The sequence below is a fragment of the Lithobates pipiens genome, unplaced genomic scaffold, assembly GCF_037356315.1.
Source record: "Lithobates pipiens isolate NorthernLeopardFrog02 unplaced genomic scaffold, aLitPip1_a1.2 Scaffold_18, whole genome shotgun sequence".
Taxonomy (NCBI): domain Eukaryota; kingdom Metazoa; phylum Chordata; class Amphibia; order Anura; family Ranidae; genus Lithobates; species Lithobates pipiens.
The window spans coordinates 69,849,970-69,877,366 of NW_027507758.1; the positions used below are offsets into that span (position 1 = coordinate 69,849,970).

A 27,397-nucleotide genomic window follows, 5' to 3' on the forward strand; every position below is an offset into this window, starting at 1 on the left:
ATAAGCAGCTTGCAGTTAAGATTACAAAGCTCAGTCTGCATTTTAAGAGGTCTCACAGGAAGAATCCTAGGGCAGGCTTCGACAAAAAAGTGGGAACTAACTTGTTCACTGTTCAGCTTGCTTGCTCTCAGGGGTTCATGCTGGGACCTGTAGTCTTTGCTTTTTGGGGGGTCACATCTGTCAAAAGTAAAGGACATCAAATCCTAGCATGAACCCCTCCTCTTTGTATGGCTCTCTGACTCTGCAGTGCCTGGCTCCCTCATGACACTGCACACATGGTTTCAGCCTCACCTCAGAGTTTTCAGAGTTTCTTTTCCTTCTCTCAGAGCACGCTGGAGAAGATCATGAAGATGAATGAGGTGGGTGGAAAGCAGGGGCACATGGGCGCCGCATCTCTATCCACGCAACCCTTATATGATTAATAGATAGATCAGTGTTTCTCAAATCCAGTCCTCAAAGCGCCCCAACAGGTAATGTTTTCAGGCTATCCATTATATTGCACAGGTGATTATTTTTACTGCCTTAGTAATTACCACAGCTGTTTAATTTGAGGGACATCCTTATAACATGACCTGCTGGGGCGCCTTGAGGACTGGACATGTGAAAAAATTAGATAAGATTCATGCATAGCGGCCTACCCCTATTCATGTGTCTGGTCCCTTTCAGGATCCTGGACACATTAACTACAGCGGCGGGGGTGTTTTTTTGAAGCACCTGATTAGAGCTGTAGGCTCGTATAGGCTTCAAAATAGGGTGGACTCGTAGCACAGAGCATTACACTCAAAGCCCATCCAGGTGTGTTAGAAAAGCAAATTAATATTTGTTTTTCTAACACTGAATCGGATCTCCACCAATCAGGAAGTGTGAGTCTGATACCCATTTCCCGATTGGCTGAAATGTCAGGCGATCCTATTGGATGCCTAGGAGGAGGGGGTGCATGGCAGATCCACACCACAGGAGGAGGAAGAAAGCTGCCAGACACACTGCCTGCCCCTTCCTAGATGGGGTAAGTGTGGGGCTTTGATGTCCCGAAAGTCCTCCGGGGGGGTTGCTGCCTCTGCAGGTCAGCCGACTGACCGGGAGTGGGTGTGGCTGCCTACTCAAAAGACAAAAACACCAGCCGCCACTGGTGGAAAGCACTAGGCGGGGTCATGGACCAGCCGAGGAGGAGGAAGTTAAATCCTCCTCCGCTTTGAATGCTGGGGCCTGGGCCTCACTCTTCATTAGGGCGGAGAGGAGATGTCACTGGTTGCTAGATGATAGCAACCAGTGGGCAGTAGAGCCAGTGGTGGAGCCAGCTACTGATCTCGTCCACTTATGCGGCAGCCTTTCTTGGAGCATGAGATCAGCGGCCCACTCCGCCCCTGTTCTCTGCACTCCTCTGTGCGAGGACTGTAGCACCCCTTATGCCTGCGGGGAGGGGGGCGATGCTGCCCCCTGTAAAATGCTGCCCAAGGTAAACGCCTTGTTTGCTTTGCGGCAGATACGGCCCTGATAGATGTATAGGAAAAATTTATATATCAGTGATTTTTAAAACAATATCCATTAAACATCAAATGAAAGAAGGGTAACTGAAGGGCAGAACAATATGTACACCAAAATACATGTTAGCAAAACAATAAAAGTTTACCAGTTTATGTAAAAACTGCAAAATGACAGTCACATGGCTAAAATAAAGATCATTATCTTGGTATTACAGCATAGTAAGCTGTGCATAAGGTCTTGTATAGTTGGCTTCTGACAACTAAAAGACTTCCAGGACTGTTTCAGTGTTTTAGCTTTTATACCTTGGGCATGCTTAAGCTTAGGGTTCATAAGGTCCTTAGGGTTTTTGGTACATTGACACGGACTGCTTTAAGGGGCCTATTAAAGTATGTCAAGCCAAGAACAAAAGCATAATATATTGCAGCTTACCGACCCTTACAGGTGGTGGCTGCATTTTTTTTTAGGCAAAGTACATTTTTACAGGTTGGTGAGTATCATGTGTAAGCTCTGTCACCCTAGAGCAGAAAATGCATTACTGGCAGGATCACCAGGTAAAAAAAAAAAGGAAATGGCTTGAATAAAATGAATGCAGCCGCCACATCTAAAGACTCTTAAGCTGCAATATACAGTATAACATTTTTGTTTTTGGATATTCTTTTTTTTATGGGCACTCTACATGGGTCCACTGACCAAAAAAATATTTTTTTTCGGGGGGAGCAAGACAACACATGCAATAAAATGTGTGTTGCCTTGTAGCGTGCTTGAAAAAAACGAAATCAGCTTTTGCCAAAAATCACAGTTTTATCTTCTTTTTTTTGCGACTTTTTGTCTTATGGTGTCCTTATAAATATATGGGCACGCATCCCATAGCGCATACACTGCACTCACTGCACTGACTGCACCATATAATACTAATACTATAATACTACAAAATATGTGCAATTAAGCTTCAACGATTTGGATACAATGAAAAAGCATTAAGCCTTCTGTTCAGTTTTTACTCCTACCTGGCTCCTTGACAGGGAGATTCACCCTTTCAATCTCTTTAATCAGAAAATGAAAGAAAAATTTTAAGTACATCTTCCAATAGGGAAATTTCCTTTGGGACATAAATTGAAGGCAAATCACCCCACAGGAAGTAGTAAATAATAAAAAAAACAAAACCATACGGGGGGATTTCACTATTCCCTACTTAGTTAAATTTGAGCAAAAGGCATTTTCTCCTACAGTAGGACCTACTGTATGAGAAAATGTCTTTTGATAAAATTTAAAGAACCAAAGAACTATTCTTTCAAAATGTTGGGCACTTCTCCAATAAAGTAACATAAACTAATGTTGTTATAGTTTGGATTTTTTTTGCTATAGCTATAGTTAGTTATAAACCAGGAATGCAGTTATGGAAGAATATATTATTAGACTAAACATTTTTATTGAGTCTGGCAATATTTATGGCATCTACTTTGTTCAGTTGTGCCTTTGGACTTTAGAAAGTATTATTGTAAGTTTAGTATGACTTTTTATAATTGTCTTCTGAAACTCAAAGAATAGGACTTTTATTAGGCTTGTAAAAGGGTAGGGTTTCTCATACTTACTTTTGCAGGGAATGATTGAATTATTTGGAAATGCTTGCAATAGTTAGAATAATTATAATACTGTCTTCTTAAAGCATAATGAAATCCAATAGCACCCACAGAAATGACTGTCACAAAATCCGTCCAGCTTCAAGCATAGCGGGCATGTTTATAGAATCAATACCCTTTATTTCAGTCTGCCAAGGCTAGGGAAGAAAGGCGCCCCATCAGTTTGCATGAGAAGAAATATAGTATGCATTGTCCTTCCAGCCAAGTAAAGGGAGGAACCGCAGTTCATACATGTAGAAGTGCAAATATCTTGACCTCGTCTGTCACAAACTTTGCATATGTACTCTCACCGGCTTACTTAAAAAACATATTCTATCAGCCAATACAGTAAATTCCACCCCAGCCATCTGTGCCCTATAAACAGCCAAATGCCATGCAGTCTTGAAGAAATGCCAAAAGTCACATGATGTGTAAGTCAAAACCATAGCTCCCAACTGTCCCTCATTTGGAGGGACTGACCCTCTTTTAAAACCAAATCCCTTTTTCCTCCTCAGTTGTCCCTCTTTTTGAACTGATGTACAGACTTGTATAGAAAAGTACAATTCCAATAGAAAAAAGTGTTATACCACACTAAACCTTTTAAAGGCTAAGTTCACCTTTGTTCACCTTTTTTTCCCCAAAGTCCAGATCCTCTGTATCAATGTATCAATATAGCATTATTGTACGTATGAGGTACTTATGCCTATTAGAGCCTATGGATCTAATCAGGTGCATTAAAAACACCCCCTGCCACTGGGATTCAGGTGCCAGATGCCCAAAAAAGGGCAGGGTGCCTGAATAGGGGGTGGCAGCGGCAGCCATGGATAGATTCATGCAATACATGAATCTATCCATCCCCATAGAGGGGGTGGCTGGAGAGAGGGAGCGGCACCCGTGCTCCCTTATGAATGCACCGCCACTGCAGCTGACCTCATTAGCACACATCCTGCATCATCTGCCCTCTGGTCAACTTCTTCTGGTGTCATGACCTGAAGTCTGTTCACGAAGTGAGGCAGAAGTGATGGAGCAGTGTTTTTTAAACATCCATGAGGACAGTGAGATAAGCGTGTGTAGAATAAATGCAAAGCTGTTTTAACAAGTACATTAATGCTGTATTGGTACATAGGGGAGCTGGAATTTAGGGGGGAAAAAAAGTAAACAAAGGTAAAGTTAGCCTTTAAAGTGGTTGTAAACCCATGGGGGGGGGGGGGGGGGGGTGGAAAAGCAACCTGCAAGGCAAAGGCATAATGAGCTAGTATGCATAGAATACTAGCGCATTATGAATAACTTACCTGAGAACGAAGCCCCCGAAGCGGTCCTCCGTCTTCATGTCTGCCGCTGCCATGGATCCCAGAGTGACTTCCGGGTCTCGCTGCTCCGGAGCAGCGATGATGTCACTCCCGCGCATGCGCACGGGAGCCGACACTCGCGGCATATCGGCGCGATCTGTGGCCTGCCCAGTGCGCCTGGGCATGCGCCGTAGACAGCGGTGGCTGTTTTTTTGTAAATATGTCCTAAACCGTAATCTTAATCTAGGCTTACCTGTAGGTCAAAGTGGTTTGTAAGGGTTTACAACCACTTTAAGAAAGCCTCTGCATTATTGTATTTTTTTCTTTGAAAAGCCAGTATAAAGGAAAGAGTTAGTAAACCACGTGCTGTGCTAAGTTCTATATTTGTAAATTAATATAAAAACTGAAAAACACTGAATCCAGGTGACTTGCATTAGAGTATTGTGTGTCCCAGCTCCAATAAACATCATACATGCATACACCAGTGAAGATGTCTCCTTACCATAGGATGTGAGGCTCTCAGGGAGGAGAAGTCTGAAAACTCTTGTGTGGAAAAGACACTCCACAGGGTATCAAGCTTTCCCGCACTGGTTCTCCATCACTCCAACCATGATAAAACAGAAAGATCACCAGGCCCTCATAGTGTAAGATTTTTACAGTGTTTATTTAAAATAAATATTATAACTAATTAACTACCTATAACTGTCCTTCAAAGAAAGGAGCACATAGGAGGGCAAGGGTGGGGGCAGTGGCCAGTTATTTGTACTGATGTAATATTGGTAAGGGGACACACTGGATATACCTATGCTGCCATTGTGCTATGTGCTGGATGTCCCCTGTGCCTTTAAGGAGGGGTGGGATCCCTCCACACTCATCTGACCTCTATCTATCCATTGGAATGCATGTGCATCTACTATGAAGGCTCTCATAATAATACTGAGATGTGGTGGAGTGGCTATGCAGCTTATCCATGTATTTGCAAATTTTTGCTAACTAAGCCCCTGTTTTTTAATGCAAATTCTTAAACAGGACAATTTGGTTGGTTGCAGGCTGGCTGGTGAATTGACCTTCCGATTATCACTGACCTTGGGACACAGACCCATAGAGGTCTATGGGGTTTTTCTGTTCAATATTTTTTTTTGTAAAGAACACAAAGTATGCATAACATCAATAGCGCTAGAAGCTCTCTCCTGCTCCTTTTTTGCTTGTTCCTAACCTGCAAACACTTGTTACCGACCTTTGGCTTATTTACTGACTATGTTTCTGCTTGATCCCTATCTGCTATATCTGCTACTGGACCCCGAGTTGTTCACTTCCTGGTGGGGCGATTCTGAGGACTGTGACCTTGTACTAACATACAGAAAAACCCATCTCCACCACTGGTGAATACTGGTTAGTGCTTGGACCACATACCTCGGATGAGCCCAGGGTGACAAGGGTGACCTGCTTGGATACCTATTCTGCTGGTCGGTGAGAGCCTATCTACTGCTATAGCTACTGGTCTCCATGTCTGACCCCGACCATGACAGTAGCTGACCTTTCCTCATTAGTAAATTAGCATAGCTTATTCTGCACTGTATATCTCCATTTAGAGGCAGCCTTCTTGGTAAAGGTTGGTATTTGCTTTCTCATGTCAGAGTTTTCTGCGAAGAACAGTGAGCAACAGATCAGTAATATCACCAAATGTCCTTCCAAAACCCCATAGACTAGTATTGTATGCACTGTACACATGGTCAGACATTCCGACAAAAAAAATCCATCGGATTTTTTCCGACGGATTTTGTGCCAAACTTGTCTTGCATACACACGGTCGGACAAAGTTGTTGAAAAATCTGATCGTTATTTTTGATTTTTTTTTAAAAGGTACATTTTTATTACGTTTAAGTACAATACAAAAATCGCATGAGATGCAACGACAAATAGATTTTACATCGGTCTTGACATATATAAATCCTCTAGAGTTCTGTAGCGGTACAAACGCTATGCGTAACTTGGTGGTGGCGACCCTCTGTCGCCACCCTGTGTGATAAAAATCTGATTGTTCTTAATGAGGTGATGTGCAGCACATACGTCGGGACTATAAACGGGCCAGTAGACAATAGCTGTGGTCTCTTAATTTATTCTGAGCATGCGTGGCACTTTGTCCGTTGGAATTGTCTACACATGATCGAAAAATTTAAACGATTAGGATTTTGTAGTCGGAAAATTTTAAATCCTGCTCAATGCCCTATCTTTGGTATTAGGGAGAGAAATAGTTGGTATTGTTGGGAGGACTACTGCCCGATTTTTGTTGCCAGTGGAAGGATTTATGCCCCATCTTTGGTGCCAGTGGAAGCAATAGTACCCCATTGTTGGTGTCAGTGGCAGGAATAATGTCTTAAAGTGGTTGTAAAGGCAGAAGGCATTCTATGCATTAACATAAAAAAACTACTGTGTGCAGCAGCCCTCCTCAACCCCCCTAAAACTTACCAGAACTCCAACTTGATCCAGCGACCTTGAACGAGAGACTCGGCTGTCTGGGACTCCCCTCCTCATTGGCTGAGACAGCAAGCAGTGAGGCACCATTGGCTCCTACTGCTGTCAAAGTCAGTGAGCCAATGATGAGAGAAAGGGAGTGGGGCCAGGCCGCGGCTTCGTTTTGGAATGGAAACAGGGAGCTGCGGCTTGGGTGCCCCCATTGCAGGCTGCTTGCTGTGGAAGCACTCAACAGGAGGGAGGAGCCAGGAGCACCGAAGAGGAACTCGAGAGAGGAGGATCTGGGCTGCTCTATGCAAAATCACTTCACAGAGCAGGTAAGTATAACATGTTTGTTATTTTTAATGGAAAAAAACAAGACTTTAGTATCACTTTAAGGGCTTGATAAAGTAAAGGCCCACATCCGGGCCTAGATCCGCAGTTTGGAGACCACTGATATAGAGCTACAGGGCTATAGGTACAGACATGCCTAGGAATGCTCGCATAACAGGAAGTGCACCGCTATTTTTCAGAAAAACATTCTAATTAAAAAGTTGATTTCTCTGAGTATTGATTAGGCACAATTAACATTTCTAAATTCTCCCCATAACATAGAAAATTTTCACTTTTTTAGTTCATGTCCACTTTAACCACTTGCCGCCCGCCCTATAACAAAATGACGGTGGCAAAGTGGTTTCATAATCCTGACCGGACGTCATATGACGTGATCAGGATTATGAGCCGCTGCACGCCCCCGGGGGTGCGCATAGCGGCGATCGTTGTTGCGGGGTGTCAGCCTGACACCCTGCAACTACGATCTCGGTAAAGAGTCTCCGACGGAGACTCTTTACCACGTGATCAGCCGTGTCCAATCACGGCTGATCACAGTGTAAATAGGAAGAGCCGGTGATTGGCTTTTCCTCACTCACGTCTGTCAGACGCGAGTAGAGGAGAACCTATCGGCTGCTCCTCTGACAGGGGGGGGCCTGTGCTGATCGATTATCAGCACGGCCCCCCCGAGGATGCCCACACTGGACCACCAGGGACGCCACCAGACCACCAGGGATGCCCAGGACAAGGTATGCCACCCTAGACCACCAAGTATTCCAGTCAGTGCCACAATGGATGCCAATCAGTGCCCATAATGGATGCTAATCAGTGCCCACAATGGGCATCACTAATTGGCATGCATTATTGTTTGGCACTGATTGGCATCCATTAGTACAGTATATTATAATACAATGCTGCCTATCAGTTCCCATCTGTGCCGCCTATCAGTGCCCATCCATGCCACCTATCAGTGCCCATCCATGCCCATCTGTGCCACCTACCCAGGCCCATCTGTGCCACCTACCCATGCCCACCTGTGCCGCCTATTCATGCCCATCCATGCTGCCCATCCATGCCAATGTGTGCCAGTTATCAGTTCCAATTTGTGCCATCTATCAGTGCCCATCCGTGTCGCCCATCAGTGGCACCCATCAGTGCCGCCTATCAGTGCCCATCAGTGCCACCTATCAGTGCCACATATCAGTGTCCATCAATGCCACCTCATCAGTGCCACTTCATTGGTGCCACCTCAACGGTGCCCATCAGTGCCGCCTTATCATTGCCCATCAGTGTAACCCCATCAGTGCCCATCAGTGAAGGAGAAAACTTACTTACCTATTTACAAAGTTTTGAAACTGAAACAAAAAAACATTTTTTTTTTCAAAATTTTCGGTATTTTTTTATTTGTTTAGCAAAAAATAAAAACCGCAGAGGTGATCAAATACCACCAAAAGAAAGCTCTATTTGTGGGAAAAAAAATGATAAAAATTTAATTTGGGTACAGTGTAGAATGACCGCGCAATTGTCATTCAAAGTGCGACAGCGCTGAAAGCTCAAAATTGGTCTGGGCAGGAAGGTGTTTAAGTGCCCGGTATTGAAGTGGTTAATCTAGCATAGCATCCTTCACAATACTGTAAGATGTGAAGAACAATTACAAAATAATACGCACAAATACATGAGATGCCAGCCTTAAAAAAAATCTTTAAACAATTTTCTCAGATTATTAAATGATTATTTTTCATATCAGCAGCTCTAAAAAAACAAACTTTATGCGGAAAATTTGGAAAATAGTCAGCTTGAAGTGGATGACAGATTTTAGCCCTCTGGGGATTTGGACTTGTGCTGCCCACTGGAGAAAATAAAACTCCCCGCTGCTTCATTACAAGACAAAGCAATAAACAGAAATGTAACACTGAAGGGAAATTTGCGTGAAACAGCCATAAATAGAGTGTGAGCACAGCTTAGCCAAAAGTACGTTTTCAAAAGAAACATAAAGTTAAATGGGGAAACAGCACACCCACTCAAAATGCGTGCTCCAAACTAGCTGGCAAGCCAAGGAGCGCAGATAAGAATCCGTTCGCCGACAGTCAGGCACAACAAATAAAGAAGCTCTATAAACAAACGGCCACGGCTTTCCATAAGGGGATATATTCATATCACAGTCTGGGATGTTGTTCTCATTTTCTGACTTCTGCCTTCTGGCATCTCTCTCAGACACATGACAATTTGATTTTTCAATGGAGCCTGGGGTAGGCTGTGTCATCATCAATTAGCACAAGTGCATCGCGGGAGCTGCGTTGCATCACTGAGGCCGAATTTGGATGCAAATCTCTGCCTGCCACTGTGTCATTTTTACAGGAGAATTACATTATATTAGGGATAGAACACAATCAGAAAAGAGAAAATGTATCTGTATTGCTCTTTAGTTTTTTTAAGCTGGCTTTTTTATCTTCATGATGCTGGCTTAAATAACACAAGTGACTTAAAGACGAGGCCTTGGGTGAAAGATCAGAGAAAGAATACTATCACATGCAGGGAATATTGGAGAGGTGCTGCCTTTTCTTTTTTTTGGGGATATTGGAGAGTTGCTTTTTTTTATTTTTATTTTTTTGAGCTTTATTTAAAAAAATGTTTACTTAAATTTTTATTTCATTTTTTTGACTTCTAATTAAAAAAACAAAGATTTAAAAAACAAATTAATTTGATCATTATTATTGAACCCTTTATTGCTTTTTGATGTTCTAAGTACACTCTTAAAAAGTTTTTTAAGATAAATTAAAGTGGATTTAAACCCAAATTGGATGGAAATTAAAGCGATATTAAACCCAAAAACAAACATTTAGGCTGGGTTCACGCTGCAGCGACTCACAGCAGGGGTTCGGTGCGTCCCTGTTCACCGTTTCAGGTCCAATTTCGGTCAGAATTTTTGGCTGAATTTGGACCTGAAACGGACCAGAAGATCCCCAGAAGATTTGGACCTGAAACGGACCAGAAGGACCCCTGTGCAATCCGCTCCAGAGCTGCTCCAGAGTTGTGTGAACTGCTCCATAGAGAGCACCCAATTCACAATAGTGCAAACACAGCCTCAATATATTGCAGCTTATCAATTTTTATGCCGCGTACACAAGATCGGACTTTCCGCCCACAACAACACGTATTTATTTATTTTTCTAAGGATGTTGGCTCAAACTTGTCTTGCATACACACGGTCACACAAATGTTGGCCAACAATTAGGAACGTAGTGATGTACTAGACGTACTACGTGGTTTTTCTGCTCTTTAGCGCCACCCTTTGGGCTCCTTCTGCTGATTTTGTGTTAGTAGAAGTTTAGTGAGTGTTGATTTGCGCTTTTCTTTTTGCTATTATTATTATTATTGATATCACTTGAAAAAAAAAGCCTTTGAAAATGTGTTTGCAATAACTCCATCAGTATCACCAGCAAAGCAGCTTCATTATTATCCCATTAAAGAAGTAGAGAATATGCGCTGCATTTGGAGATTTTCTAATTTGCCACATCACAAATGTTAATTCTCCATTATGAACACTAGTTTACAAGACCGACTGCTTCTGCTTCTGAGCATGTGTGGACTTTTGTTTGACGGACTTGTGTGCACACGATCAGAATTTTCGCCAACAAAGTTTTGTAGGTGGAAAATTTGAGAACCTGCTAGCCAACATTTGTTGCTGGAAAGTCCGACAACAAATGTTCGATGGAGCATACACACGGTCAAACTTTCCGAAAACAAGCTCACATCCAACATTTCCCGTCAGAAAATCCAATCGCTTGTACGGAGCATAAGATTCCTTCCTTTCCTTTATTTTCACCTGGTAATCTAGCCTGTAAGTCTGTTGTTTTTCAAAGAACGAAGGAGTTGATTTACTATAAATGAAGAGTGCAAAATCTGGTGCAGCTCTACAGAGAAACCAATCAGCTTTCAGGTGTTTTTTTTTTTTTGTCAAAGCTTAAAGTAGTTGTAAACCCACTAACAAAAAAAAAAACCTGCAAGACAAAGGCATAATGAACTAGTATGCTATGCATACTAGCTCATTATGAATTACTCCCCTTAGATCGAAGCACCCGCAGTGGTCCTCATACACCGCTCCCGCAGGAGGCATCGCTCCCAGAGTTACTTTCAGGTATCGCAAACTTCTGGCTACCATGCACAGCTGCACCAGATTTTGTACTCTCCCGTTTTAATAAATCAACCCCAATACTGTCCTGCAGATGTAACAGAGGATTGAGAAAAAAACATTTACCACTAACAGGGTGCTTATAATGATCAGCTTTTATTTATTTATGTAAAACCCTTATGCCAAAATGAATTTTTTTTTGATGTAACTGCTTATAAAGTGGGATTTGGCTTCAATGTGTTAGTGTACCTAAATCTGCTAGTCTATCTAACACTCCCCTCCCCCAGACTGATGTCTGCTGTGCCTCCTGTGCTCCTTCTTCCAGAATGGGGACATTCTAATACAGGAGGTGTGTTACTGGGCAGATGATCCAGTGAAACCAGGGGGGGAAAGGGCCCAAAAAAAGAAAATGAATGCAATCACCACATCTAATGATTGGTAAGTTGCACTTATTGGGTTAAATAAGGCTTTCATTTTCTAAAGCGCTGTGTATCATAAATAATTGCCATTTTATTTTTGCTACACTTTGCTACAATGTAATGTAGTAAGTGTACAGCTTCTATAAATTTACTGCCCCCTCAAAATAACTCAACACACACAGCCAGGGGCGGACTTACCATCGCGCACGTTCGCCAGTAGCTTCCTCATTGATCTACCCATCAATCACAGCTAGCTGACGGGTAGATCGGGTCCCGAATCCCTGCACACCGCTAAGAGACTGCAGCGTAAACAAACCTCTTGTGATGCTCTCCTTCTCGTCGGCCCCTCCTTCCCTCCCGTCTACCCCAGGTGCTTGTATTTGTCATCACTTCGGATGGACAAGAAGAGAGGAGGGGCCGGCAGGGAGGAGCGCATCACGAGAGGTCTGTTTACAGCCGCTTCCCACACTACTCTGCATCTAGGAAGGAAAGTGCAGCAGCTTGTATGCTGCCCTGTGTCCCTTTATGTGCCCAGTGACCTCCTCTGTGCCAAAATGCCCTGATGTCTGCCCCATGCCCTATAGTCTGCCCATACTCTGCTCTGTGCCACAATGTCCTGATTTCTGCACCATGCCCTATAGTCTGCCCATATTCTGCTTTGTGCCCCATGCTTTGATATCTACCCCATGTCCTGATGTTTGCCCATGCCTTGCCCTGCTCTCTGCCCCCAAGCCCTGCTATCTGCCCCCAAACCCTGCTGTCTGCCCCATGCCTTGCTCTTTGATCCCATTCCCTGCCTTGTGCCCCCATGCCTTGATGTCTGCCCCATACCCTGCTTTGTGCCCCCATGCTCTGCTCTGTGCCCCCATGCCCTGCACCCCATGCTCTGCTCTGTGCCCCCATGCCTTGATGTCTGTCCCATCCCCTGCTCTGTGCCCCCATGCCCTGCTCTGTGCCCTCAAGCACTGCTGTCTGCCCAATGCCCTGATATCTGCCCCATACCCTGCTCTTTTCCCCATGCCCAGCTGCCTGCCCCCATGCTCTGCTGTCTGCCCCATGCTCTGATGTGTGCACCCATGCCCTGCTGCGTGTCCCAATGCCCTGATGTGTTGCCCAATGCCCTGATCTGTGCCCTTATGCCCTACTTCCTGCCCCCATTCCCTGCTGTGTGCCTCCATGCCCTGCTGTGTGCCCCATGATGTGCCCTGATGTGTGCCCTGTGATGTGTCCCATGCCCTACTGTGTGCCCTGTGATATGCCCTACTGTGTGCCCCATGATGTACTCTTGTGGTGTGCCCCATGATGTGTCCTACTGTGTGCCCCATGCTATAATATGTGCCCCCAATGTGTGCCCGGTTCCCTTCTGTGGGCCTTGTGATGTGTCCTGAGCCCTACTGTATGCCCCATGATATACCCTGTACCCTGCTGTCTGCCATATGATGTGCCCTGCTGTGTGCCCCGTGATGCATCATTCAGTGCCAAATAATGTGCTCTGCTGTGTGCACCATACTGTGCCCTATATGTGCCCTCTTGCCCCATGTAATATCCCCTGCTGTGTCCCATTATGTACCCTCTTGCCCCCATGTAATATGTCCCATAATGTGCTCTGCTGTGCCCCATAATGTGCCCTCATGCCCCTATGTAATAAACTCTGCTGTATCCCATAATGAGACCTTCTGCCCCATGTCATGTTCCCTGCTGTGCCCCATAATGTGCGCTGCTAGCCCCCGTAATGTGCCCTGCCATGCCCCATAATGTGCCCCTCTGCATCCCCCCATGTAATGTGCCCTATATGTTCCCTGCTGCCCTCCCCTCATGTAATGTGTCCTACTGTGCCCCCCAACCTGTAACGTGCCCTGGTGTGCCCCATAATGTGCCCTGCTGCTCCCCATGTAGTGTGCCCTCCACACACACATAATGTGCCCTCCTGCCCTCCACACACACATATTGTGCCCTCCTGACCCCCTGTGCTCTGACCTGCTGACTACTATACTTTGCCATGGTTCCCCCATGCTCTGCCCTGCTGCCCACTGTGTATTATTATTATTATTATTATTCTTTTGAGGCAACAAAATGTATAGCTGCTTGGGCTTTAAGGAAAAAAAAAACCTCCCCAGGACAGGAAGTGATGAGAATTTTTTTAGATGGAGATATGTGACACAAGAAACCTTTCCCAGGACTGGAATTGATGAGAAATCTTTCAAACGGAGACGTATGAGGCAAAAACTCATTTTTATTAGAGAGGGGGAACAGATTATAATGTTATTGCTGGGGGTTTCTTTTGTAGAAACTGAATGTTGTGCCCAGAGTTGGGCTTTAATAAAAATGAATTCCAGGTATAGATATTTTTACATGGTTACATTGGTCCAGCTTGGAACTATGCATATACCATACCTGTGGGCTCACACTAGAAGCCGGATATGACTATAGTAGACACGGCTACTTCAGTGATCTTCACTAGCTTCTGAGTCCAGAACGTGGCTGCCCTGCTGCATTGTGAACACGGGAAGTTGCCCATTTTGCATCTTCTTAATAAATGCAAAAACGTTCTCTGATTGGACAAGGTGAAAAAGCAGGACTCCACCTCAGCCAATCAGAGAATGCTTTGCATTCCCTGGATGGCACCCGTCCCGAGCAGGTGGCCTTCTGCATTCAGAATTCAGCAGGGGGCAACCGCTCAGCACAGGACTCAGAAACTAGTGGAGATCACCAGACTAGCTGTGTCTACTATAGTAATTTCCAGCTTTTAGAAGGATCCCACAGGTATGGTATATGCATAGTTCCATTGATCCAAGTTGGACCTATGTAATATATGTAAAAATATCCATACTTGGAATTCTTCTTTAAAGTGTTACTAAACCCAGTAATATGAAAATAGTTCCCCCCACAGTGCCCACAGCTTATAAATCATATTTTTACATTAAAACACTGCTACTATATACCTTTTTTGCTGATCTGTATACCATGGTCACATGATAAACTGCAGTTTGTCCAGTGCTGAGTTTTCATGTAGGAGGAGATTTCCGCTACAGCCTGTATACACGCCCACATGTGTGATGTCAATATCATGTGACCTGAGCAGTTCAACTGAAACAGGAAATGTTCTCTCCAGCAAAACTGAGCATGTGCAGGACGGCTACCCTTACTGTATTATATGGCCCTGCCAAGATAGACAGTGCAGGAGGGAAGGGTCTGTCCATATAGTTTCAAAGAGGCTTTTTATACAATGCAGAGGATTAACCCCTTAAGTTCCACAGTGAGTAAAACAAGCTATTCTGCATAAACAGACACTTTTTACTTTTGTGGGTTTAGTAACACTTTAAGGTCTTAGATGGCAATAAAAATAAAAACCACTCTGTACAAAAAGAAATAAAAAAGTCTTGACTTGAGTTGAGCTTTTAATTCAATATTTGTTATCTATTACTCAATTATCTATCTATCTATCTATCTATCTATCTATCTATCTATCTATCTATCTATCTATCTATCTATCTATCTATCTATCTATCTATCATCCAATTATCTCTTTCTCAATTATTAAATTATTGATCTGTATATCTATTTATCTTATTAGTACATTTTAGAACAGCAATGCTCCCTCGCAGATTGAGAAAGTGGTAATGAAAAAAGCTTGCATTGTTTCCTGTGTTAGTTGCAGGCTGAGAAATAGTCCATGTCAGGTGCAGCAGGACACGTCATAACCTATGACCACTGCCGCATAGCTGGCCTGTCATATGTCTTAGGTCTGTCTGGTGCTTAGCACAGGCACCTGTTAAAACCAGTTTTGTGAAACCTGTTCTGCATTTGTCTAGATGAATTGTGGGCATCCCAGAGGCCTGCCTGAATACAAAGTGATTAGACGGAAAAAAAAAAGAAAAAAAAAAAAAAAGAGAGTGTGTTTGGCAACAAGCACAGCGGGGAGTACAGTGTGTATGGGTATACAGGAACACAATGTCTTCTTCATAACATTACTGAGGGAGCACACTGCTTAAATCTCTATGCTGTACAGATGAAAATGGGCTTCTTTGTTGTCAGCTGTTTAATAGCAGCTGTTTAATGTAATTCCAGATGATCCGCTTGAATAAAGTTGTCATTCTTGCCACTTGCTTTAATGTTAGAAAGCTTGTTGGAGAGGTTTCATTGTTAAAGGAAAAACTTTACAATTTTTAAAGCCCAGATTTAGACTCTCAATAAAACATAAATACTCAGAATATCCGATTAACAGTGAAAGTCCTGATTATGTGTATATATATATATATATATATATATATATATATATACTTATATATATATAAATATTTTTTATAACATACTATACTGAATATAAATAAATAAATATATATATATATATATATATATATATATATATATATATATATATATATATATATATATATATAGAGTATTTATATTATATTATTTCATCTTGAAATTAAACTGACATATACAGTAAATAGCTCTCTCCTACTACGTGTTTCTAGTTATTGCTATATTTGTTAATCCAGCTGCATGTACTTGCATTTGTAAAGGTTTATGCACAATTACTACAATGATAACACAAAGATAGATAGAGAGCTATAGGAGAGAGATACAGTAGGCACATAAATGGATAGACAGGCATTGGATAGAGGGAACATGATAGATAGATAGGCAGACAGATAGACAGATATATAGATAGACAGAGAGAGAGAGAGATAGATAGATAGATAGATAGATAGATAGATAGATAGATAGATAGATAGATAGATAGATAGATAGATAGATAGATAGATACAGGGGGTCCCCTACTTACAAGCATCCGGCTTACAAACGACTTCTACTTACAAACGGAGGGGGATAACAGGAAGTGAGAGGAAATCTACCTCTAGGAAGGGAAATTCTCTCCTGTAAGAGTTAATATGGGAAAAAGGTGTCTCCACTGATGCTTTATCACCAATCCTTATTTCCCTAACAGCCCAAAATTTTCAAAATCCAATTATCATTGGGACACTAAGTGAAGTGAAATCTTCTGTACAGGGGCACAGACAGCTAAGCAAATGTTACAGGGCTGATAACCCTTCCATATGTTATCCAAAAAGCTTAAAAAATTTATTTTTTGGCTGGAGCTACACTTAAAAAATGTACATGTTCCGACTTACAAACAGATTCAGCTTAAGAACAAACCTACAGTCCCTATCTTGTTTGTAGCCCGAAGACCCCCTGTAGATAGATAGATAGATAGATAGATAGACAGACAGACAGACAGACAGACAGACAGACAGACAGACAGATAGACAGACAGATAGATAGATAGACAGATAGATAGACAGATAGATAGATAGATAGATAGATAGATAGATAGATAGATAGATAGATAGATAGATAGATAGATAGATAGATAGATAGATAGATAGATAGATAGATACATGGAACACAGATAGATATGAGATAGATCTACAAATAGATAAGTAGCTTATAAATCGATAGATCACTACATACAAGTTACCAAATTAGGCTGGTCGTACAATATACAATTTTCTTTTTCAATTTCCTTTAAATTTACCTTCAGTGATGTAGTGCAAGGGCTTGCAAAATTTAAACTGTTTAGGTGTGACCTTATATTATATGCTTTTGGTAAATCTAAAGGAAAGTTGTAGAAGAAAATTATATAATGTATGGCTTTATAGTGATAGATAGATAGATAGATAGATAGATAGATAGATAGATAGATAGATAGATAGATAGATAGATAGATAGATAGATAGATAGATAGATAAAACACAGATAGATATGAGATAGATCTACAAATAAATCGATAGATCACTACATATAAGTTACATGAAGTTCCCAATTTATAATAATACAAGATAGAAAGATAGATTGTTAGATAAATAGATAGAAAGATCAATAAATCACAGATATTTAAATAGATAAATAGAATATAAATCGATAGATCACTACATACAAGTTACATGGTATCAACACATCATACTTCAAGACAGCTAGATAAATAAATATACATGATATAGATAGCCAATAGATGCAGCACATATGAAATAGATCAATAAATAGAAAGATCATTACATACAAGTTACCTGACATCACCAAATACTAATGAAACCACAAAACTTACTTGGGAAGTGTTCCACTGGAAAAAAAAGGAAAAGAGGGAAGAAAATTAGAATTTAAAAAAAATAATAAAAATGTATGAAACAAAAAAAAAATTGTTTAAAAATGTGTCATTCATATAAGCCTTTTATACAATAATTTGCTCTGTTACCTCTAGTATCTAATATGTTACTGCAGAGGGTACATTTTATACCTCATTCCAAAGTAAATAGGCTCAGTTTTCTAAGTTATGATGATTTTTGTTGCTATTAGGAGAGTTACTTTCAGCCAAGATAGCCAATGACAGCTGAAAATGACAGTCACATGGATAAAATGTCTGTTATGGTGAATAACACATGTATTGTATCTTAGTCAATAGAGCCTAGGGTCTGTGGTTTTTGTCTAGTATGTAAGTGCATGTGTGTGCGTGAGTGTGTGTGTTGGAGCTGTCTGTCTGTCTGTCTGTCTTTCTATTAATCATGTATCCATCTGTCTGCCTACTTCCTAGGTAAACCTGCAGTTTCAAACAGTAACAATGCAAAATGTCACAATTTTTTTATTGTACTGCGATCATTATATTTACAAACACACATATACACATTTCACAAAGTCTTTTCATGCAAATTGCTATATCGGGAAAGTGTGAAGCAGCATGTGATTTTTCCTTACGTTATTTAGTCACAACATATGGATAATATTTTGTCATGTTTTGACAGCTCTGCATGCTGAGAACAATCATGTGCAGCCCGCTATTCCCTTTGCGTTCAACAGAGGGCAGTAATGTCCCTGATCTGGCCGCTCACATCCTCCGTCTACATTTAAATGCTTGCCTGTGATTCAAAGCGTACGCACAAATAAGGGATGTTTGATTTCTCTATCCCCAAATTCTGACAGGGGGAAAAAAAATGTTTTGTATCCGTGGAATATCAACACGCTGTTTACTGCTTTGATCTGTGTTTTTGTTTATTTCATTTTTTAAATGTTTGATGAAAGGAAAAAAGGAATTCTTTAATTGACATGAAAAAGCGGCGCAGGTGATAGCTCTACATTACCTCCCATTTCACATGTGTTAGCTTGTTTCTTTGATAAGAAATCAGGTTAAAGATGTCAGTAAAGCAAAATTAAAGTGTTTGTTAAGGCATATATATAAGTCTATGCCAACGCCTCTATTAGAGGCTGGTATAGCACACTGTGGGGCTGATTTACGAAAGTCGTGCGCCTCTACTGATGAGGCGCAACGCACATTTTCATATTTCCGAAACAGAACGCCAAGAACAGAGCGCAAAGCCCCCATTTACTATGGCGATCTCGGCGCACGGGAGCATGCAATCTCTGCGCCTCTATGGACATGGCACATGGTATCTTCCATTCAATATTAACAGAAGATGGAGGTGCCCAAGTAACAAATATACCCAAAATAAAATGAGAAAATTACTTTTTCAGAGAAAGCCTGCTGTGCCTTCAAGTACATTTAGAACTGCGTGAGATCAATGTAAGCAGTGCGCATGTGCAAGCAGCTCTTGCGCTCGTTCAAATGTGTTTGTTCACTGTGCAGCAAAAATCTTAGTAAATATTAAGCAATGTACATGCAACTGCATGGGTTGAACGGGCGCACCTCTAAACTTGACTTTTTTTTTTACGCTGGTTCACGCAGGTCATGTTAGCGTGTTACGTTGCCAATATGTGACATGCACCTTGGTAAAATTGTGTAAAAAAGACTCTTGCTCCTCTAGCGCCTCCTAAAAGGGCATTTAACCTTCCCCCTCTATTGCATATAATTTCCTTGGGCTAGCTTTTGCTTTTAAAGGGGAACTCCACACTCCATTCTCCAATGCTCCTGTCTCCCCCCTCCCCCCCAACCCCTTGAATTTCCATGGTAAAACTTTTGCCTTTAAAGGGAAATGCCACACTCCACTCTATTCTCCAAAGGCTGTGAGCCACCTTCACTAATCTAAACCACATCTTTTTTTCAGAGCATACAACAGGGCTAGCTAGAAAAGGGAAGAGCGAACGCCCAACCCCCTCCTGAAGCATACAAGGACACATGTACTCAACATAGCTGGCTGCCTTTGGGGAATGTTGGGCTCAGCCCAATAGCAACCACAAAGCACCTTGTACCCACTAGTTTAAAGGAGCTTTCCACATTCTGTAAAGCCCCCTGTCTGCAGCCCCCCACAATCCCAGCCTAGGGTTGTGTGGAAGAGGCCCTTGTCATCCTGAATATGGGAACAAGGTGGTTGACTTTTGGGGTGCCTGAGCCCCTCCTGCCACCAAGCATCCACCCTCTTTCATGGGCTGGCTTGCTGTGTGTTTGGCTAGAGGTTTGTTAGTGTGTGGGATGGGCACAATATTTTTTGAGTTTAGGGTGGTATTTTTCACGTGGGGGTTCTCATTTTGAGCCTTAACAGACCCAAATGGCCTTGTATGTATTGGGGGCACAGGCTATTTTTTGTTTCGGGTTAAAATCTTGCGGCTGCAGTGTAGGTTTGTAAGTTTTCTCTAAAGCCGTACATCTTTGAAGCAGCATTTTGGATACATGCTACAGATGCGCCACTTTACAGTTAAAGTAAGGCTCCCCAAGTTACTAGCTTTTAAGCAATTTAGCATTTCTAAAGGCACTTGTTGTTTAGTTTTTGGGGTTGTCCAAATTGGTGACATTGATATATATCATACCCATTTTAAGGCCAATAACTATAAGCCAGCCAAGTGGGGACTCACAAAATTAACAAGTCAGTTCCCATAGACTGCAATGTTATTTGTTGTATAACATTTGTCCATGTTAGGCTCTTTGTTTGCCTCCCTGGACCGAGGGGTGTTTGTCCCATCTGTAATTTTGTAGCATGCTGGATGATGTGCTTAATTTTGGACAGGGGGTGGCTTATTTTATGCTAGGTACATTTGGGTTGGTCTGGGCATGCACAGGGACTTTGTTTTTTTTTGTTTTTTGTGCTTTTTGTGTGTGAACAGCACATGGATTTTTATGAGCATGCTCAGAGAGTGTGTTTTTTGGGTTAGTAGTCTAAGGACATCCTTAACAGGTGCACCCACTTTGAAGTTCTGTCTCTACATTGGGTGAACTTGCATTTTGTGTGTTTCATGGACTGTACATGTGTTTTCAATTCCCCTATTAGCACACAAACCTATGATATATAAAGCTTGCAGATAGCAATCTTTACCTTTCCCTGAAAGGAGGCAAGATTGCTTGATGGTGTGTGTATGGCAATAGAGTACATTTGGGTGTCCTTATAGAGTTTATAACACATGTATTTTCTCTTTGTATTTTGTTTGTTATGTCTTTGCAAAACAGATGTGTTTTAGAGCAAGTATTTTTTACTTTTTTTTTTCGGAGGGGGGGGGGGATTTTTTTTATCCACTGAAATATTGTTGATGTTGTCAATCTGTGCTGTTAGTAGGTTGTTTCACTTTGATTTAATTTTGTCTGATGCATTATTTTGCAAAATCTTCCTCAAGATGTTGTGACTAATAAATGTTTAAATCCTTAAGAGACTGACCGTTTGTGGGTGCAGTCCCTTTAATTCCTATTAATTTCCTCTACAAAATGGTCAGACCTCAAGACCATATTATGTTAGTGTGTCAAATTAACATACATGTGTTTTTTGCTTTCCTTGCCCTTTTCCAAGTCCTGTTTTGTTGACCAATAAAATTTGTAGAAAATGTGTATTTTGTTAATAATTTGTTTTGCAGATGCATGCTCAATCCAAGTAATGCATTCTTCACTCCCCCCCCCCCCCCTCCTAAACAATTTTCATGCAACAGATTTACCATCTGCAGCTTAACTAGGCTTTGTGGTAGCATATGCATGGATTGTGCATATGCTGCTATGGATAGGCACCAGGAAAGGAAAATTACACAGAGGTAAGTATTCAATTTTCCATTTTAGCGCAGTGGTTCTCAGCCTCAATCCTCAAGTAGTATGTTCTGGGAATTTCTCTTAGCTAAAACCAAGCCATTGACTCTGATTTAAAGCATCTGTGCAAGATGAAGGAAAACCCGCAAACATGGCCTGTTGGGGTACTTGAGGATAGAGTTGAGAACCACTGATTTAGAGCACTGAGCTAAAATCAAGCTCAAGAAAATCCTATTCTTGTGGGCATTTGAGGGAAACCAATTGAGTGTTAGAACCTCTGCTTGTCTTTTTTAGGTTGGGCTTTGTGTCCCTTTTCTGAAAATTGGCTTCACTTCCTGTCACATGACGTGAGGGTAAAACCCTACAATGTCTTTCCTTGGGGACAAACTGGTCAATCTAACTAATGTCCCCATTAGGTAAATTGCAGTCTAGCACTTTGTGTACACCCCACATTATTAGGTATTTTGTTTTTGTTTTTAAAGGCAAATGCACTCTGCAATACAAGTGTACTTGCTGTAAATCTGAGGGGAAGCACTGGTAATTTTATCATCCAATCATGTAGAAGCAAAGATGCTGTTTTTTTATTTTCCTTGCATGTCCCCCTTGGATCACCAACAACTGCACTTGTAGAGCAAAGTGGATTTGCCTTTAGTAAATAAACCTCAAAGTCCAAGATATCTAATAATTTGGGATGTAATTTACCAAATGGGGGAACTATTTAGATTGATCTGTGCGTCCCCAAGGAAAGACATTGGTAGGGTTTTACCCTCACTTCTTGTTTGGCTATGTGACAGGAAGTGAATAAATTTGAAGTAGAAACTAGCAAAATTTGAGTGTTTTCATCCTATCAGGGGGGCAGACATCCCCAAAAACTGACAAGCCTTCTAATCCTTCTGCACTCTATCCCCAAGCAAATATAAGAAAGGATTTCTTTTACTGTATTTATTGGCGTATAACAATCACTTTTTCACCATGAAAATTGGGTGCAAATAGCGTGTGCGTGTTATGCACCAATGCTTAAATTTTAGCTGCCTTTTAAGTTTTTTCCTGAAACTTCCCTCTTAAAATGAATGTGCGTGTTATACACCTGTGCGTGTTATATGCCGATAAATACGGTAGTTTAACTTTGCAAAGACACATTCCTAAGTTCAACTATGATGCGTCAGTGGCTCATTTAGACCTTGTTTAATTGAAAACACCAGTTGCCTTTCACTATAAACATTTGTTAGTCCAGTCCTGGAAATCGGCATCTGCTTTACTATTAATTTCCATAAAAATTGGGTTCCAGGAGCTACCCAAATGCATCTAGATGTGCAACTGCTGTGTGCACTGAGGTATGTACCCATGGCACATATCCGGTTCCCGGAAGCGGTGGCCAGCAGACAGGAATGACATCACACCCCTCCAGAAAGTTGCTTGTACTGCTGCTAATTTCTTCCCACCACCATGCCCCGCTCACTGTTCTCTGAGAAAGAGATGATTCTTATTTGCACAGATAATTTTTTATTTATTTTTACATAGGGTGGTGTTTGTGTGGGACATGTGTGTATGTCTAAATGATTTGGCCTCAAAACACACACACCTACTTCCTGTGTACAGATTTACTTCCAGGCCAGTGTATATTGCTTCCTGCTTCACTGTGTGTTTATTTATTTATATATATATATATATATATATATATATATATATATATATATATGATCTTGTGTCCACCAGCAGAGAGAAGTTGTGTAGATGCCACGCTCACAATTCTGGAGGCATAATAATGGTCTAGCTTAGGAGCTTAGGGGTCTTCAAACTACGGCCCTCCAGTTGTTCAGGAACTATAATTCTGATCATGCTTAGTCATATCTGTGAATATCAGAGTTATACGGTGCCTCATGGGATGTGTAGTTGCGCAACAGCTGGAGAGCCGTAGTTTTTTAAAATTCCTGATCACTCTAGCATGTCTTGAAAAAAGGTGTTTTTCATGTGCCTTGTATAAAGCCCAAGAAATATTGTTAGGAAAATACAAGTGGATCATGGTACATCTTCATTCCAAATTTGGCACTTAAGATGGTCATGCACTATGCAATCTGATTGGCCAATCTCTGTACAACTCAATATTTAGGCAAAATAGGTAATAGGAAGACACACTTGAACAATTAATTCTAAATATAGGAAATCAAACAGCCTCTTGCACTAAATCAGATTTATTTAATATCTAACTGATTGCAGTGTATGGTCAACTTTAAAGATCATGATCTGAAAATACAAATTTATTGGGTTTAGAAACACTTCTCTGTTATTTGTAATGTAGTGGAAGATTTGGGTAAAAAAAAAAAAAAAAACATTTCAAAGATATATTAGAAGTAATAGGAATGAGATTAGCATCAAAAGGGTTAATTAACCGAGAACACCTACTAATTGCCTAACAATCCAATGAGATGAAATGAACCAATTGTATTGGGTGTGCGCTATTATCAATGAGAAAACCGCAGTTACCCTAGCGGCAGTTGCAGTTTACATATTTATTATCGTTATTTTTGCGCTTCAGTGTGCGCTGGTTCGCACATTCAATTAATGACTTTTCTGGCACCCCAATTAATGTATGAACTGGTGCATTGCCTTCTTCTTAGTATATCACCCCCTGTGTATGTTTTATTTAAAAAATGAGCAGTGTAAATACTGAATATCAGCTGTCTTCAGTCGCTTCACTTGCGGCCGCTTTCCGGCTCTGATAGATGTCTTCTGTGGGAGGGGCCGTGATCTCTCTCTGACGTCAGAGGGAGATCACATGGTTGCTCGTCTCCTTCGCAGGGGACACCCATTGGAGCTGGAAAGCGGCTGCAAGTCAGCTGATATATAGTATTTACAGCCCTCGTTTTTAAATAAAACATACAGAGTATGCTATGCCAGCCTCTAATAGAGAGGCTGGCAGTGACAAAATTAATATTTTAATATTAAAATAATAGCGGCGGGGGGGGGGGGGTTACAGTGCGGAGCTGGCCTGGAGACAGACAGAGAGGGAGCTGACAAGGAGGAAGGAAGGGTTGAGGGGTGAGATAGGAGAGCAGACAACCTATCACAGAGAGAGGCACTTTGACCCCAATGATCAGGGCAGAGCTGCCCTGGTTTTTGTGGTCTGTTTAGAGAGGCCATACAGGTAGTGGTAGGTTTAGGGTTTTTTTTTTACAGTTTAGAGGAGGGCAGATTATATAGCACAAGCACTGTGCTGTGTAATCTGCTTTAAGGGACCAGAATCAAAACAAAATATATTTTTTTTTTTAACAAATGCTTTAAAGAGGAGTTTCCATTTAGAGGAAAATTTAGAGGTATTTAGAGGTAAGTTACAAAAAAAAAAATCCAAATGTTCTTTGTTTTTTTTTAGGAATTTTAATCTTTTTTTTTTGTGTGCAACACTACTTTACATTCCCATCGTTATGCTTTTTAATTATATTATTTTATCTGGATTGTGTTTGTTTATCGACAGCAATTTTCAAGGACTATTCTCAGAGATATCCATAATTACAATTAAATAAATGCGTATAGACAAACAATTTGTAGGTGTTGATAAAATGAGCGTTCTTTTTGAATCTGTAAATAAAAATTAACTCAAGGCCGATATAAAAGACACATAGTAAAGCATCTTTGGATTAATTAAAACCCTTTCATGACTACGCCTATTTCCGACATTTGTTGCTTGCAACATAAAATCCATATTTTTGGCTAGAAAATTACTTAGAACCCCCTAACATTATATACATTTTTAGCAGAGAATCTACAGAATAAAATGGAGATCGTTGCAATATTTTATGTTACACTGTATTTGTGCAGCGGTCTTTCAAATGTAATTTTTTAAGAAAGAAGACACGTTCATGAACTGAAAAAAACAAAACAGCAAAGTTAGCCCAATTTTTCTGTATAATATGAAAAATGATCTTACGCCAAGTAAATAGATACCCAACATGTCATGCTTTGAAATTGCGCACACTCATGGAATGGCTACAAACTCGTGGAATGCCAAAAAACGGTGATTCTGAATACTGTAATTTTCTTCAAATACAGCGCCATTGGAAGCCGAGTAAACCGGAAGTGATGATGTGACGTCGCTTCCGTGTTTACACAAAGGAGACTGGAATGAAGCCATTTCCGGCTTCCTAGCAGTTTGACAGGTACTCAGATGGGCTGTGACAGGTACTCAGGTACTCAGATGGACTGTGACAGGTACTCAGGTACTCAGATGGGCTGTGACAGGTACTCAGGTACTCAGATGGGCTGTGACAGGTACTCAGGTACTCAGATGGACTGTGACAGGTACTTTGATGGCTGGTGACAGGTACTTTGATGAGTGGTGACAGGTCCTCTTTATTGGGGGGGCAATCAGTGTGTGTTGGTGTACACTGTAAGTGGTCGGGAGCTGCTGCTGCAATCTGTTTCTCACACGCAATCAGCATGTGAGGAGAACACGGTAACATCTCGTTACCGTGGTTTGTGATTGGACTCAGCCGGTCATGTGATAAAGAGCCAGTTTCATTGGCTCTTTAATGTGACCAAAGTCGGGCTGTGCCAGGGTGACAAGCCTCATCCCCGATCGTCACTATGCGCATGCCCTAGGGGCGTGCTTGAGCACCTTGTAAGTGGGCAGTACATGTGATCGGCTGTGATTGGATACAGCCGGTCACGTGGTAAAGGGACATTCAATATTGTCTCTTTACATGGACCTGGGATGGGCTGGGTCCGAGGGACACACCTCCTCCCCAATTGCCGCTCTGCACCTTCCTCCGCTCCCCATCCTGACAGATCTGGGACAGGGGGGACCAGGGGAGGACACAGAAGACCCGGTGAGCACAGAGTGGGATCCGGAGTAAAACACAGATGGGGATGGGAGGAGGACACAGACAGGGACCGGAGGAGGACACAGATGGGTACTGGAGGTGGACATGGTGGGGGACCGGAGGAGGACACAGAGGACCGGGGAGCCAGAAGAGGATACAAGGGACAGTTGGGGGTGATCGGTGCAGTGGTGAGGGGAGTTACAAGCACTGATATCCCTGTGTGGCTTTCAATAAAGCAGCTGAAAGCCACGGGAGGGAGAGGAGGAGAAGCGGCTGTCAGCTGCTTTATTGAAAGCCACACAGGGTGATGGGTGCTTGTAACTCCTCCACTGCCACACCGATTATCTCTGAGGCTGCCCAGGTATCAGATTAGGCATCAGAGCATTTGCACGAGGACAAGTACTCGTGTAAATGCTCAGTATCGGCACCGACACCCATACTAGTAACAGTATCGGTGCAACCCTAATAGCAGCCATGGCGTCCATCTGTAGTATGAAAAGTACCTAGTGTAAGGAAGGATTGCTGGATTGGGGAGGAACATAAATATTATCCTAGGTGGGTTGCACACAGGTGGGTTTGGGAAATTTACATATGTGCGGTGCATCTACAGTACAAATTTTAAAAGAGTCCTGTGTGTTTTCTGAATCACACGTGTTCAGTTGTGTTCAGGATTCAGTTCAGGATTCCGTTCAGAATTCAGTTCAGAATTCAGTTCAGCGTTCAGTTCAGTATTCAGTTCAGGATTCAGCTCAGGATTCTGTTTGGCAATGAAGATGCAAAAGCTGTGCTGTGACAAAAATCCAGCAGATCTTTTAAAGTAGAAGTAAACTCTCCTATCGTTTTCAGCCAAGGAAGCCACCATCTTTGCCTCTGTTTAATCTTCAACTGCTATGGTGC

The 27,397-nt window shown here is 41.8% G+C and overlaps 1 protein-coding gene across 2 annotated transcripts in view; it reads right to left on the reverse strand.

Moving 5' to 3' along the window:
- Positions 1–27,397, reverse strand: part of ESRRG (estrogen related receptor gamma) — a 1,080,228-nt gene that overhangs the window by 353,755 nt on the left and 699,076 nt on the right. For both annotated transcript variants that reach the window (XM_077485775.1, XM_077485771.1), the window contains exon 6: positions 17,841–17,855. The gene's annotated coding sequence lies outside the window, so the exon portion shown is untranslated. The remainder of the gene's footprint in view (positions 1–17,840; positions 17,856–27,397) is intronic.